A 15,872-nucleotide genomic window follows, 5' to 3' on the forward strand; every position below is an offset into this window, starting at 1 on the left:
AAGATTAGAAGGTTTTTTGCAGAGACAGAACACCTAAGGTTGAGTTTGCACTGCCTGGGATGTTCTGATGTGGTACAGTATGTTTGAAAATGTTCTTTTATGTATTGCCTCTTTTGTAAATAAATCATTTTGAAGCAGAACTCTTGTTTCTGTTCTGATTTTATTCAAAGCACTTTCATTATATCAGGCCCCACATTTATAAATAAAGAGAGGAGCATGCAGCAAAGGTCAGCAATGTAAAAGTATGGTAATGCTTACCTTTGCAGCCAACCCCCCATCCCTAAATCCTGGGCCTGATTTATGCAAGACTGCTCCAAAAGATGCTGTAAATTACCCTAGCTGGCAATGGGCTCAAGGAACTGCAGTTATTAATCAGCTCAGTAAAGCATAGACCTGACCATGCACCCTTTCCCTTCTCCACACCCTACTTTGGAGTGATCTCCAGAAGCGATACCAATTTTATGGCCCAATTCCACTGGCAGCATGACCCAAAGCAGAAAATTAGAATTATATATAAGCCTTCAGCATCAGTGGCAAAGCCAGATTTTGCATTTGGGGGTGGGGACAATGGGTCATGTATGGTGCCATTTCAATTATATCTATTGGTTTGCTAATTTCATACATTATCATGCCTATGTATTCTGACTATGCGATCCTTTTTGCCATGCCACAACCCTGGGGTAGTTTCAGTGCAGGGTGGAGGGTGCTGCTGCAGGTGGTGGGTGCTTGAAAAGACACCACACATACCCCTAAAGGCTGCTGAGGGGGCCTTCACCACACTGTCCGTCTATTAGCTTTGCCACTGTACAACATATGCAGGCTTAGTCTCTTGAGGGGGAAGGGAATCTTGGTGAGATTCAAGCTTTAAAAACACATCATCACTTTGCTGCATCCCCACACAGTAGCTCCATATTGACAAATGTTTTTCAATAAATTGTAAAAATCTCTCCAACGAGAAACACTATCACTGCCATATAAGTATGTAAAATGACAAAACGAGACCATAAAGAGTGACTAAGATAATATAAGGCCATCCATGATATTGGGATAATAAAAAATAATGTTTGAAACTCTTCCACCATTATGGATCCTTTCATAACGCAACCTTTTACAAATACTGTTCTTAATAAAGACTCTTGGGAAAGCATGCCCTCTCTGGGCCCATGGAGAGCCCTGCCTGCAGTGGAACCACTGTAATTCTGCTGCGCAGCAGTGATAGAAGGACAAGATTCAGATAAACAACACAAAGCATCCACACCCCATCTCTGCCCTTAGGGTCAGCACGTGGAGGGCTCTGGTGCATTAAATGTAGCAAGCTTTACGTGAACAGGGCAGGCCAAGGGCTCCGTCATTACATTTCACTTTGTATAGTTGTATGGGATGTGTTATATGGTAGGTCAGACTAGATTATCATAATGGGCCTTTCTGCCTCAAAATCTATGAAATTATAGGTCATTACCTCCCCCTAGAACATGGGGACAGCAGCAGCAATCTTAATACTGATGTAGAAGCGACATAATAGGAAGACTTCCTCCTTTTCCACCTTTTTTCTCACTGAGGTTTGATTCGATAGATGGGGTGGATTTAACCCTGAAAATGCCAGGCTATAAAAAAAACTCATTAGTAAAATTCTGTACACATAAACCTAAGCTGATGTATTGAAATCTATAAAGTAGGCCAGTTGGCACCAGCTGAGGTTCTAGTCCAAGCTTATTTCTAGCCTGTTCCTTTAGTGCTCACTCAGGTAAAATTCCCATTGACTTCCCAAGGGACCCACTTCATCTTGCAACAAAGTTAACCTAATATATATATATATATATATAAAATAAAGCTTCTGATAAAGGTGTTCGATAGCTGCAAATAAATTATTTCTTTTTTCAAAAATGTGGTGTAGAATTTACCAATCATTTACATAAAATTATATTTTTATTAAACAGGATTTTAACGAAGTAGGTTTTTGTCAATTTAATCCTCCTATATTTTCAATCAATTCTCTCTTCTGGATGCTTCTAGCTAGTGGTGGGTGTTCCCTAGAGCTGAGCCCTGTTGGTGCCTCTCATTATCATTAATTAGTGTGCTGCCTCAGAAGTGCTCAGTCACTAAGAATATCACTCCTCATTTATTTTGTGCTCACTAAAGGCATGTAATTCTGCTGAAGGACCCTGAGGCACAGAATAACACCCCAAAATCTGGATCATTACAAATCCCAGTTTCAGTCTGTCCAACAGAGTCAAGAATTGGCTTCTCACATTTCAGCAGCTGCACTGCCTTATAAGGACCATATTTAAAGTTATCATAAGCAATGCTGTCCAGCATGGGGTCATGTAATCTTCCCATAACTGTTCCCAAAATCTGTCTAGTCAGAATACACCAACTTCCTAATAAATCAAACTAGACAGGATTTTCTAGTCTATAATTTATTAGCCATCCATTTTAGCACAATACAGAATATCATATTGCTCAATGAGTAGCACTATTCCTCTTCAGAGTCAGAATGTTATGGGTTCAAGGTCCATTTAAGGAACAAAAGGTTAAATAAAGGAAAAATATCTGGCTGGTGAGATATATTAGACTATGAAATTGTCTCCCAAGAGAAGTGGTGAAATCGTTTGGTTGGATACTGCCGGGTTCAGTCTCACATTGGCAGGATGGCAGAGATGGTCTAACAGGTCTCTTCCATTATTTAAATACCACCGTCTACTTTACTTTACACCTTCTTATGATCTTGTATTAGGTGTTTTACCTGACACATCCTTCTTTAAGCAAACCTAAAGGTGTAATTTATACCTTCTACCAGGTCTCACCATGTCATTTACACTAATTTTAGATTCAGTGGGACAAAGTCACAGATGATGTGTAGGGGGAGAAAGTTGCTTATTGATTAGTGGATGTGAGTCTAATGGCATCTAACTTAGTTCTCTTAGAATTTACACCAGTTCAGAATATCTTGCTTCTAACACACTGAGAAACAGGTATGCCAGTGTGGAATGTGGCCTACTGTCTATGTAAAATATTTGTGAAAATACAGATATACATTGCATTTACAATCTTACAAAATAGGCCAATTGTGATGAGATAAAAAACACATGGCACAACACAATATGCTCTACATATACTCCAATATCTCTTTTGTTCTTCCTGTGAACATAGTCTTTTGTTGATGTGAGAGGGAAAATATAACTCCAAAAGGTTACTGTTAGAAAGTATTTACATTTTGATCCTTTTAATATCTATTCTATTATTCAACCTTAAAGTTAATTTTTATTGTGGTTTAATGCCTCCAATTATCAAAAAGGGTTTGGCACCATTCCACCATATTGTATTGAACTGGACCACTGCCCTCTAATGGATGGAATTGGAACTACTCAGTGTCTGATATGCCCTATACTTCATTCACTGAAAGGAAAATCTTTGACTCAGGTGGTAGGGCTCTAAGATTTTGGAGCAGGGGGCTCTGAATTTGGTCCCTTCTGGCATTATGAAGTTCTGAATGGCTGATACTTGTGAAGTTCACTGTGGCCCTTAATTATGTTGCAACAGAAAATATAGAGAACCACTATATTTTAAAAAAGAGTTTCATCTTAGTGAACTAAATATTATATGCTTGATCATTAATATAGATATTTAACATTTTTCAAAACTGGAGAAAATTGCTGGATTTTGTGTGCTTATTAAATAAAATCCTACAACGTTTTGAAATTCCATTCTGTCAGCGGTAGAGCTACCTAGCAAAATTGTGTTGCTGAAGTCCATGTCAGAAATGTTGATCATTTGTTGTGCTTATATAAGCCTTTGGCATGTATCCAAGTGTGCTACAGATTCACTGTAAATTGTTTAAACATCCCATGCTTGCCTTCAGTTGCTGCTGAGAAGTGAGATATTAATCAATCAACAAATATCATAAAAATAGATCTGAAAGAAACCTTCTGTACCAGTGAAAACTGATACATAGGCAATGAAGCACAGGTAGCCATTTGTGCATTGCTTAGAAGCTATATTGTAACACAATGAAAACCTAAATAGGTAGATTATACAGCATGTTGCTCAGAAACCCCAGAAAACAACACTTAACCTTATTTAAACTAAATAATCAAGTAAATCCAAGGGCTTGTGATCTACTTGTCTAGAGTTTGTGAGGCACTTGATTGCAGAAGGTATACTTCCTTTACAGAAGGATTCTAGTGCCTGGCATTTCTCTTAGCCCTTCCATTACAGGCTATACAGCCATGAATATTTTGCTTAGAATGAAAGCCTGCCACTGTATACAGAATCTCAGGGTAGGATTTTCAAAAGTATCCCAAGTTGGCCTAAAGTCAATGGGATGATTTCATCAGGAGCAGAGTTAGGCTAATCCTGAATGCTTTTCAAAATCCCCACCCTCAAATATTCTGATATCTTGGTCACATGTACTGCCTCAGTCAAAGGGCTTTGCCTGAAAGAAATACACAGGGTTATGTGAAGAAGGAACCTCACTTTCACTACCAAAGAATGTTCCAGCAGAGCTTAGCTCCATGGCAAATAGTGTTACCCCGGAATTTGACATTCCTGACTATATCCCAGAACTTGACAGTACTGCAGTCAGCCATTTTGTATGTTCAGCCACTGCCAGCTGAAAACCAAACATCACATAACTAGATATTATCTTAGGCCTTTGTGAGACAAGGTCAGACAGCTACATACTTGCAGTTTGTTGATCAGAATGGGACAGAAAGTTATGGAAGAGAGCGAGTGAATAGGGACCTTGGTTTCAGGTGCCCCTGATATATTGTTGTTGTGGCTAGAAATACTAGAAATGTTTTGAGATAATGAGTAGTTTGTTGACATTAGGAGAATTGGTGATCCAGTAGAGGTTACTATTCCGACCTGCTATGAGTCACTATAGGTTATGTGCTTTGTTAGAGTTAGCTATAAAAGATCAGGTAAAAGTAAATACTTCAGAGCAGTCCCAGGAAGCTTTTCTTCGGGCAAGGAGCAGACATCTAAACTCCCCATCAGCCAAATGGAAAGAGGGTCCCCGGAAGCCTGGCTGGTGATCACTTGAAACCATCTCAGACTGTGGATAACTATATCTGGGATCTCCTAAACTCATGTGTGTGTGTGCATATGTGTTTAATATCTAACAAATAGTAGTTTTAGATAAGAGCACACTTGCTTGTATCAATCATTTATCAGATGGAAATCTGTGTTCCCATTGATTTATTCCTGAAACCTCCTGGAGACAAACAGTTAAGTTACCACTGCTTTGGGGTCTGAAAACCCTGGGTAACAATAGGAGCAATTAGTTCATGGGCTGTGTGCTTATCTTCCCCATTTCCACTCCATTCAATGGAAAAATAGAGTTTTGAATCCTTTGTAGTTCAGGTTGGTAGGTATGCATAAAAAGTTACTTATCTTTAGAAGGAATTTCCAACCATGACATATATTTCAGGGGACATGTATTACTAAGTGATTATCAGTTTATGAATAACTACAATATCTCACTCCTGTCATGGGCTTTGAAAAAGAAACTAGTAGTAGCAAATTGAGTGTACTACTGCTCATGCTATTTGTCCCCAGAGGTTCACTGACATAATATTTCTCAAGGTGCTATTTTGTAGGCATTGTTCCGATATGTTACTCATGTGAGGTCTCATTGGTCTAGATCCTAGGCTTGTAGTATTATTAGATAGTTAACAGCTCCAGACTGCCACCTAGCATCAACTGTCATTAGCTTGCACTCCACTTCCCATGACCCACTATGGACACAGACTAGGGAAACACCACTAGCCATCACCTACAGCCCCCAATGAAAACCTCTCCAGCACATCATCAGGGATCTACAACCTTTCCTCAAGGATGATCCCTCACTCTCACAGACCTTGGGAGATAGGCCAGTCCTCGCCTACAGACAGCCCCCCAACCTAAAGCAAATACTCACCAGCAACTACACAACAAAAACACCAACCAGGTACCAACTCTGTCCACATATCGATTCAAGGGACACCATCATAGGACCTAACCACATCAGCCACACTATCAGAGGCTCGTTCACCTGCACATCTACCAATGTGATATATGCCATCATGTGCCAGCAATGCTATGTACAATGTGCCCCTCTGCTATGTACATTGGCTAAACCGGACAGTCTCTACGCAAAAGAATAAATGGACACAAATCTGACATCAGGAATTATAACATTCAAAAACCAGTACGAGAACACTTCAGTCTCCCTGGTCACTCAATAACAGACCTAAAAGTAGCAATTCTTCAACAAAAATACTTCACAAACAGACTCCAATCTGAAACTGCAGAACTGGAATTAATTTGCAAACTGGACACCATCACATTAGACCAGAATAAAGACTGGGAGTGGTTGGGTCATTACAAAACCTAAACCTAATTTCTCCCATACTAATTTCCCCCTACTGTTACTCACACCTTCTTGTCAACTGTTTGAAATAGGCCACTCTCATTACCACTACAAAAGTTATTTTTCCTCCCTTGGTATCCTACTGTTAATTGAATTGTCTCATTAGATTGACCGCACACTTGGTAAGGCAATTCCCATCTTTTCATGTATTTATACCTGCTCCTGTATTTTCCACTCCATGTATTTGATGAAGTGGGTTGTAGCCCACGAAAGCTTATACCCAAATAAATTTGTTAGTCTCTAAGGTGCCACAGGGACTCCTCGTTGTTTTTGCTGATACAGACTAACATGGCTACCACTCTGAGGCTAGGGGATGTTCCATCTCAAGGGTTTGGCAGCAGCCCTATGGCTCCTAATTGGCTCCCTGCCCTATATAAACCCAAGGGGCATTCCAGAAAGTGTTTAGGTAAGAGTGTGGATTTTCTGTTACTGCTGTGATTGTTCTTGTTCTTTGACATTGGCTTGTTTTGGCCTTTGCCTTCTGATTTGGACCCTGGGTATCAATCCTGGCCTGGAACTGTCTACAAACTCCTTGGCTACTCCTAACCTCAGCTTTGCCCCTGCTTTAACCATTGGTCCTGACTGCCCTTGTTGGGATCCTGACAATTTATGCATTATTTGTTCATCTGTTAGAATTAGCATGCTCTATTTTTCAACAGTTAAAAATTGCTTTTTTTTCTTTGTGTTGGGGGAGAGTCTTCAGAAACCCCTGTCATGTGGCCCATTTGCGCCAAATAGTAACAACCTCTCAAGTTGCGGAAACCATGCATCTTCCTTAAGCCAATCAACACTGCTCTGAATGCTGGCCAACATCTCCAGAAAAATATGAGGTGCTCCCTACCTCAGGGGACTGAACATGCTGCTTTTGCTGTACAGTCTGGTTCTTTAATGAATGGTAATGGGTTTTGCTAATGTGCGTGCATGATGGTAGTAGAAGATGGGAGCAGACTAATGAGGGAGTGTAGCTGATGAACTGGTTAGATGCCTGTAGCGTCTGATATAATGCATTTTCCATCCTTAATTGTATCTGCAAAGAATTGGGGGAAGGCCTAGTCTGTATTAGATAAAGGCACTGGCTGATAATCCCACAAGATTCTCTCTTGGTATTTTTGTTACCCCTACATTTTCCAAGGACTTCTAAAAGAGGATGGATTATAATGGAGTTCAGCTATAACATTTCCGTTGTACTCCTCCTTGTCTAATGGTAAACTCTTTTAATCTATACTCATAGAATTCCTGTTAAATCTCCAGACGGTGGGAGTCTTGTCAGGTTATGTAGATAACAATATATAACTTGTATCCTGTTGTATTAAGTCTTGTCACTCTTGAATGATCCATTACTTAAATTCCACCGTGTCTTCCTTCCTTCCTCCTTATTTCTCCTAGCATTTATTCAGAATGGTACATTACTCATTACAAGGGCAATTTTCTGTGGTTGGAGCAGCAAACATAGAATCAGGGCTGTTGGTTTCTATACCTGACTACAACACTGACTAATTGTCCAACACTGGCAAAGTTACATAACCTCTCTGCTCCAGCTTAGTCCTTAGTAACTGATGTAATCAACATATACTGTCTTGCCTCACTGGGATGTTGGGGCTGAACACCGGTTTAGAAAGTGCTTTGAGAGATCTGGGTAAAATAACAATATATTAAGAGCAAAAGGATTCCACAATTAAGGGGGATCCTTTCAGATCTCTTTTTTAAAAAAAAAATAAGATTGAGCAAATATAGAGCTGCTCATCATTTTTCATTTGAGGCTGTTTGTTTAAAAATGGCCTTTTTCAAAAATGAAAACTTTCCCAAGTTTTCCAGTTCTAATTTTGCCCTCAGTTTTAGCCCCTTTTTCCTATTGAATGCAACCACTCAGCCTCCCCCTTCACTGGTCCCTCAGCTATATTCCAGTATAGAAAGACCTGCTGCTGAGGAGGCTGGAACAGTATCTGGGATGGAAGGTGAAAGAGGCCTAGTAATGACCCCAGGCTCTCTTAGTTTCTCACCTCCATCAAGCCTTAGACATGCTCCAGTAGTCAGCCACCCATGACACTTCAGCAGCCCCATGCACACCAACTGATATCTCCTGTGTTGCCTTGACTATTCCAGAACAGACAGAATATATTGACCATAAAAGGAAGTTATTGCTACTTATAAACATGCAAATAGCTCATAAAATAACTTGCATAACTCACGTGAAGCCTCACTAAACTTGTCAGCTATGATCCCATTGCCCTTATAAAAATACTACAGCAATGTCATACTAATGCAGTGTCTCTATTGTATCACATTCTTTCCCAAATATCTCTGTGTGTTGCTAATGTTTAGGGAACAAAAACTATCCTCAGACCTTTTGTGAGAATTCTCCTGTGTAGTGGAATCTCCAGCAGGTACAGGGTCAATGGAACTGACTACTTTGCCTCCATCCCTATAACCTGCTAGTGCAAAAGTCTGATAGTGATGATAGGAAGAAGAATGGCTAGTGTGGCCCCTGAGCTTCTCTAACCAGCCTGGAGCTAGCAGAAGAATTAGGGAGCTGTAACTAGCTTTCTGACAGCCACCTTTCTCTACTGAACTAAGTAGAGGAGAATCTGACCTGTAATGTTTAGGACTATTCTTGTAGAATACTATATTGCCCCTTTATCAAGGCACTGATGGTGTATCAATGTAGATGAAACTTTCTCTGCACAGCATATTCTCTACATTTTGTGTTTCTCTCATTCCCCATTTTTGGATAGAAAGTGTCCAGTGCCTTGTAGGAACAGTGTCCATATTTGTTGCAAAGCATGAAGTATTAGGCCCATTATTCAAAAATCAGCTTTGATGCTGGGTGCTGCTATTTGAGTAGGCAAACCTGGAGACACCTAGAGCTTGAGTCTCCCACTGACTTCTGCTGGAGTTGTGGATGCGCTCCTCCTCTGAATGTTAGATCCAAGGGCTCTCAAGTTGGACATACACACGGAGGCACCCAAAATCAGAGGCCTCATCTGAAAACTTTGGCAGTAGTGGCTGGTATTGAGAAGAGTGACTGGCAAACAAGTTCCAATGCAATAACCAATCTGGATGTTTACCTTCTACCATGGAATACAGCAAAGCTTTTTATTAAGACTCAAATAGTTCAATTAACGTTTTTGTTTTACCTTCAAATACCCTTGTGCCTTCTAGTCTTTTCCTGGAGACATAGTTCCAAAATATCAAGAGAGGCCTTTCTTTATGACCCATCTGAACAGGATATACTGGAAACCTAATGGCCTAATACTAGGATGCAGCTGAACTAAACAGTGCCGCACCCAAAGAATGGGTGTGGAGATGGCCCTGGAGTCTGGTTTCGCACTGGTGCGATTTAGTGCAACCTCGTAAAAGGGACTGGGTCAAACTGAGTCTGCTTTTGTAAAACTGTACATCTAATTTCCAAGCTTAAAAGGTATGGACAAATATACAAACTGTTTAATGGTTAGCATACTAAGTGATGGGCAACATAATAATATGGTCAAAATGGTGGGGTCTCAGATTTAGACCACAACAATTAAGGACAATGACAAGGCATTAAATCAAACAAACTGATAATATCTCAGATGTCCAGCTCTGTGGTAGTTATTGCTACTTTAAGAGAAATTGCAGAAAAGTATTTGATTTTTATCTTTAACTTAATAGGTATTGACTCAACATGTGAATGACAATGATAGTAGTGGCCTTGTGATGTAATGGCGGTGATTCAATTTCATTTAAAGGGAAATACTGAGCAAAATCTTGCTGGACTTCTTGGTTCTGGTTCAAAATGAAGCCAAGCTTTCTGTCCCTATAGAAGAAGAGGGAGGATAGCATGCTGCTCTCAGGTTTTCAAATTCTTCTAGAGTGGACAGAGCTCTTTAGCTAAGGGTGGACACTAACCCTGCCCCATTCTCTGGTTGGTGTTTGTTTGTTTTGTTTGTTTCCCCCACTGGCATCCTTTCTTAGCTAGACACTGGTCAAAGCATAGACAGGAATAGTGAAACAAAGCAGTATGTCATCTACATATTGAGTAAATTACAACCTAGAACATCTCATTGTCTCTCCTAGATGCCTCACATCCACTTTGAACAGGTGAGGATGGTGAAATAGAACTCTTGTAGAACCCTTCAAATAAAGTCTGAGCAGCTGCCCAATGCCACCTGCTGGGATCTTTTTGAAAGGTAAGAATAGAAGTACTTGAATATTCCAGTCCACATCTGCCTGGGCCTGCAGTTGAGTCAACAAAACTCCAGGGTCAATGGAATGAAAGGCTGAAGATAGGAATAAAAAATAATCTTCATGGACATCTGATACTCCTCAAGACTCTGGAGACAAAACAGAGAGAAAAGTCAATGAAGCAGGATCTTAAATATTGGATTTTCATTCTACAGTTACTGAAAACAATAAGCTTTACTTTGTTATGCAGTGTTATCCCCCTCTAAACAATTCAGCTAGATACTGTCTCATGACTGATTCAGATGCACAGCAATAGTCACAGTAGGTGGTGCACTGGCTCAGGAAAATACTTATTATTTTGGCTTATGTATTCATGAAAACCTTGTTCAGGTTCATCGCCATTAAAATGCTATAAGGGAAAAATCATGGCTATAGTTAAATCTGGAAATTGCTAACACAGCCCAAGTTTAATGAATGGGTATGGACCTGAAGAAGAGCTCTGAATAGCTTGACAGGTCATCTATTTCACCATCAGAAGTTAGTCCAATAAAAGAGATTACCTCACCCACCTTGTCTTTCTAGTATCCTGGGGACCAACATGGCTACAACACCACCTCAGATATAAAATAACATACACAGAAATGTGAGGCCTTCAGCATTATTCAATAGTGATTCACTTCAACAATGCAGAAAAGATAAAATATTCAATAAATATTGGTGTTCTGTATTTGCAAAGAAGGAGGATGATGAAGTATTTTACAGTCCATTAATAACCAACAAGGATGTTAAACAACATACACTAGGGATGGGATAAACATTTTTAAATCAGCAGGCCCAGATCACTTGTTTCAAGAGTCCTAAAAGAGCTGGCTGAAGAGATCTCTGGACTGCTGATAATTTTCATAAATCTTTGAATACCAAGGAAACTCCAGTAGAGTGGAACAGGGCTAATGTTGTACCAATATTCAAAAAGGGTAACTCTAGGCTGGTTAGCCTGACATGAATCCTGTATCAGTTTTCCATTATTTTGTTTGGGATTAAACTGATAAAAAATTAAAGGATAAGAATATAACTTTGACTGGCATTAATGTTCTTGTGTGGTGTGTGTGTTTTGTGTTTTTGCACAACTAATCTTGTCAAACTTGATCTCATTCTTTGAGGAGATTACAAATTTGGTTGATAAAGAAGACTGCATAGGTTAATTTAGATTATTGTAAGGCATTTGACTTACTATCACACAACTTTCTGATTTAAAAAATAGCACAGTCAATAATGCTAATTTTAAATAGATTAAGAACTGGCTCACTGACAGATCTTAACAAGTGGTTAATGGGAATTGTCATCAGATGGGTGTGTTTCTGTGGAATTCTGCAGCGATGGGTATTAGGTCCAACACTATTCAACACGTTCATGAATGATCTGGAAGCAAACATAAAATCACTGTTGATCAAATTTGCAGATCAGACGAAGATTGGTGGAATGAGAAATGATGAGGGACAGGCAGTCATACAGGACTTTCTGCACTGAGGCAAAATTAATATACAGGACATTGTGCTCAGTTTGTAGACTTTGTATAAACAATAGTGTGTGCAATATTGTATTGAATTAAATAATATTTAATTCAAAATAAGTACAGTAGATAATAATGGCATTTTGCAAAAGTATTTCCCTTCTGTGAGCAGGCATGGTGCCTTTGGACTACTGATTTAGTTCCTGTTAGAAAGAATGAGTGACCTTCAAAGTCTCCCTGGGGAGTAAGGCAGTTGCATGATATGTACAATGCAAAAACACAGAATTACCCTAATTCTGATGAATTTTGTGGATGGGAAGTTTATTTAAACAAGTTGCTATGGTAATAACTGTTGAACTCCATGTGAATCCAAGATAGTCTGAAATTAAGACCATATTGAACAAGCAGACTTAAATACAGTCCTTCCATTTTTGTTTGTACTGTATCATAGCACTTTTAATCTTTCATGCCCCCCATTATCATAATATCTGAGCACCTCAAAATCTTTATCCTCATAATACTCCTGGGGGAGGGGGGTGTTTATACATACCCACATAATCTGCAGACAGGTTACAAAAATAAAATAAATTAAAAAAAACAACAAACCCATAATCCTGTATGTTAAAAGAACACTACTAAAGTTGTAAAGTCAAGCATACAAAAGTTAGGAAATGCCTGAATTAAGGTTTCCTGTGCAACCTTAATTTTGCATCCTTACACATTATGATACAGTCGTGAAATATATGATCCTATGCTATTTCTTTTCCCAGGAGAGTCCTGCCACATACATACAGAGCCACTTGTTTAGCTAAGAGGCATATGTGATAAATCTCTGGATATTTTTATGGTTGTAAACATCTTGTAGGCAGAAGAATTATTTAGGACAATCAGGGTCAGGTGTGTGGACAAATTATTTTAGAAGGGGGTGGGGATGTAGAGTTAAAATAGCTGCCAAATATCACTTCAGTTAGTACTTTTGAACCGTAACTAAATTTGTCCCCTTAATGAAGATAAACTTCTGTTCCAAATGCAATATTTTGTTTGCTTATAATGCAAACCCTACAATTGGGGGTGGAGGATGGTGGTGGTGAGAGGCTAAATCCCCAGTTGCCTGTGCTTATGAGCATAAATAGGATGTCTTATATGCATAAATGAGTATTGATCTGAAGCTGAGAAAGGGAAAACTTAACCAAACTATCAAGGAAAATCTCCTGGCATTTATATGTATTAGGTCTGAAGCAGTCTCAGACAATAATGGAAGCTCAATAGTTTGTCATACCTAACTCTAGAACAGACATAAATACAACAGAGAATAATCATGCCTGGTTGGGGGAGAGACTGAACAAACAAATTCACTGATTCTCACTTCTATGATTCGCTTGCCTGGATCCACAACTGACACTGTCAGAGGTTTTGGTATTGTATTTCTTAATGAAGATTGTATCCGTATTCCTGACTTAAGTTTGAAATAATGAAAGTAGAGAGAACCTACAAAGAATCCATCCCAGGTTTCATGTGGGAACCAGAATATGTTGCAACAGATCACCCCCCCCCGCCCCCATATAATGTACTTTACAACAGGCTGGAGGGATTCAATAAAATCCTAGTTCACCAGTTCTGTAAAGCTGCTCCTAATATGGTACCAAACAAGTATGGCAGAACTTGCCTTATGAGGCAATGTTCTCCTGTTAGAAACAGCTGTACATCATTAACTAGAACATATAAAAAAATAAAATTGAGCAGCAAGAACATCGTAGGCTATGCTTATGTATTTAGAATGTCTATGCAATGGACCTGTATTTTACATTGCAATTATTTAGATAACACATGATTTGATGGAAAAAAGTCTTTCCTGGAAAATACAATTCTGCAAATTTCCTCCAAATTGCATGCCATATTAGATTCATCATTTTAGCACTGGGGAAGCTGACATATTTTGTTTGACCTTCAACTGAAAACTTTCTACTTGTCTGCAAATCTTGCAAGATAAACAGGGGTCAGTGTTTGTTGTTAGATTGTCAATAATGGCTTTCATAAAATCCCTCTGCTTAGAGTACCAACAATGTCTCAGTGGTCCTGCCAGTAAATAACTCTCAATAGGTCTAATAATATTAGAGAACAGAGACTGAAAAACAAACATTACCAGACTGCATTCTATTTTATATAATGTAAAATAGAATGCAATCTTTGTCTGAGTTGTTTAATCTTCTGTGCAAAATCAGTAAAGATGCAATTTGAGCATGAAAGTAACTGGAAGATGTCCATTTAAGTATGTGTATTATGCACATCACACTGCATTATCATATTACATCTTTACTGATTTTATACAGCAAATTACATAACTCCAACAAGGACTCTAAAACACACTGTTCATCAGAAACATATTCTTGCATTTTCCCCCTGTAATCATTTCCACTATTAAAATTAATGTGCATAGTTAAGGTGAGTCATAGTCATAAATATTATTATTCCTATGGTAAAGTCATTTGGTGCTTGAGGTAGATCTTCCCCAGTGGTGTTGGTGAAGCCAGGTAAAGGGCACAGTTTCCCTGGCTGGATGTGGGGGTTTAGGAATGAGGGTTCCCTCCCAGCTTTGACTCTTCAACATCTTATTCTGGGGCTGGACAAGCTGATATTGGTGGGCTGCAGTGGTTGAATGACTATCGGTCAGTACCTTCACTCAGCCTCCTCATCCTCATACACTGCTAGGTATGGCCATGTCTACACTGCCCACCGGATCAGCGGGTAGTGACTGATCTATCGGGGATCGATTTATCGCTTCTAGTGTAGATGTGATAAATCGATCCCCGATCGCTCTGCTGTCGACTCCGGAACTCCACCATGGCAAGAGGCGGAAGTGGAGTCGACGGGGGAGCGGCGGCCGTTGATCCGGCGCCGTGAGGATGCGAAGTAAGTGATTCTAAGTTGATCTAAGATACGTCGACTTCAGCTACGCTATTTTCGTAGCTGAAGTTGAGTATCTTAGATAGATCTCCCCGCACCCCCTGGTGTAGACCAAGCCCTAGATGGAGAGCTGTGCTGGCAGGGTATGGCACTTCCCCCAAATGCTCCCTTAGGTACTACTGTGTGTGTGCGTGTGTGTGTTGGGTCCCATTGAAGATTTTTGCAAGCAAGAGGAGGGTAGATATTATTGCAATTCTTTTGACTCTGCAGATGACAGATTTGGTGATCAAAAACTCTATCTGAGACTCAGGTGAACTCAGCCTAAGCCTTGGGGAACTCTGAGTTAATTTTCAATATTTCTGTGGGGAGTGACCTCTTAGATTTAACTTGTCTTGTGTTTATGTCTAACTGAAGATAATATGTTGATTATTAAGTAGCCTTGGTATGCAGTAGAAATTAAGTTATTATTATTTATTTATGTTTATCATAAGATTTTTATAAAGTTGGTACACAAGGAATGAACTTAATTCTATTGTTATGTTTGAACTTGATTGTGGGGCAGCTGATCCTGTGAAACCCTTGCTGAAAATCCTTAATGACTGAATTCTGGGTCTCCATGTGCTTTTCTGTAGGAGTTGTTTTTAAGCACTAGGGGGAGGAGCAGTGAAGTAAACTGTAGCCCACCCAAAGGTTCCATAGACATACTCTAAGTGTAAGATGAGACAGATGGATACAACAGGAAGGACTCATTATACATAAAACATGTATTATATCTCATCAGCTCCTGCAGAAAAAGTGGAGTGATTTAGTCTTTTTCTTTCTATTCTGACCATCTGTTCTTGCTGCTTTAAATGTGCTTACACTTTAAGGCTAATTTTGCAAGGAAAA

Source organism: Lepidochelys olivacea, assembly GCF_965140295.1.
Source record: "Lepidochelys olivacea isolate rLepOli2 genome assembly, chromosome: 1".
Taxonomy (NCBI): domain Eukaryota; kingdom Metazoa; phylum Chordata; order Testudines; family Cheloniidae; genus Lepidochelys; species Lepidochelys olivacea.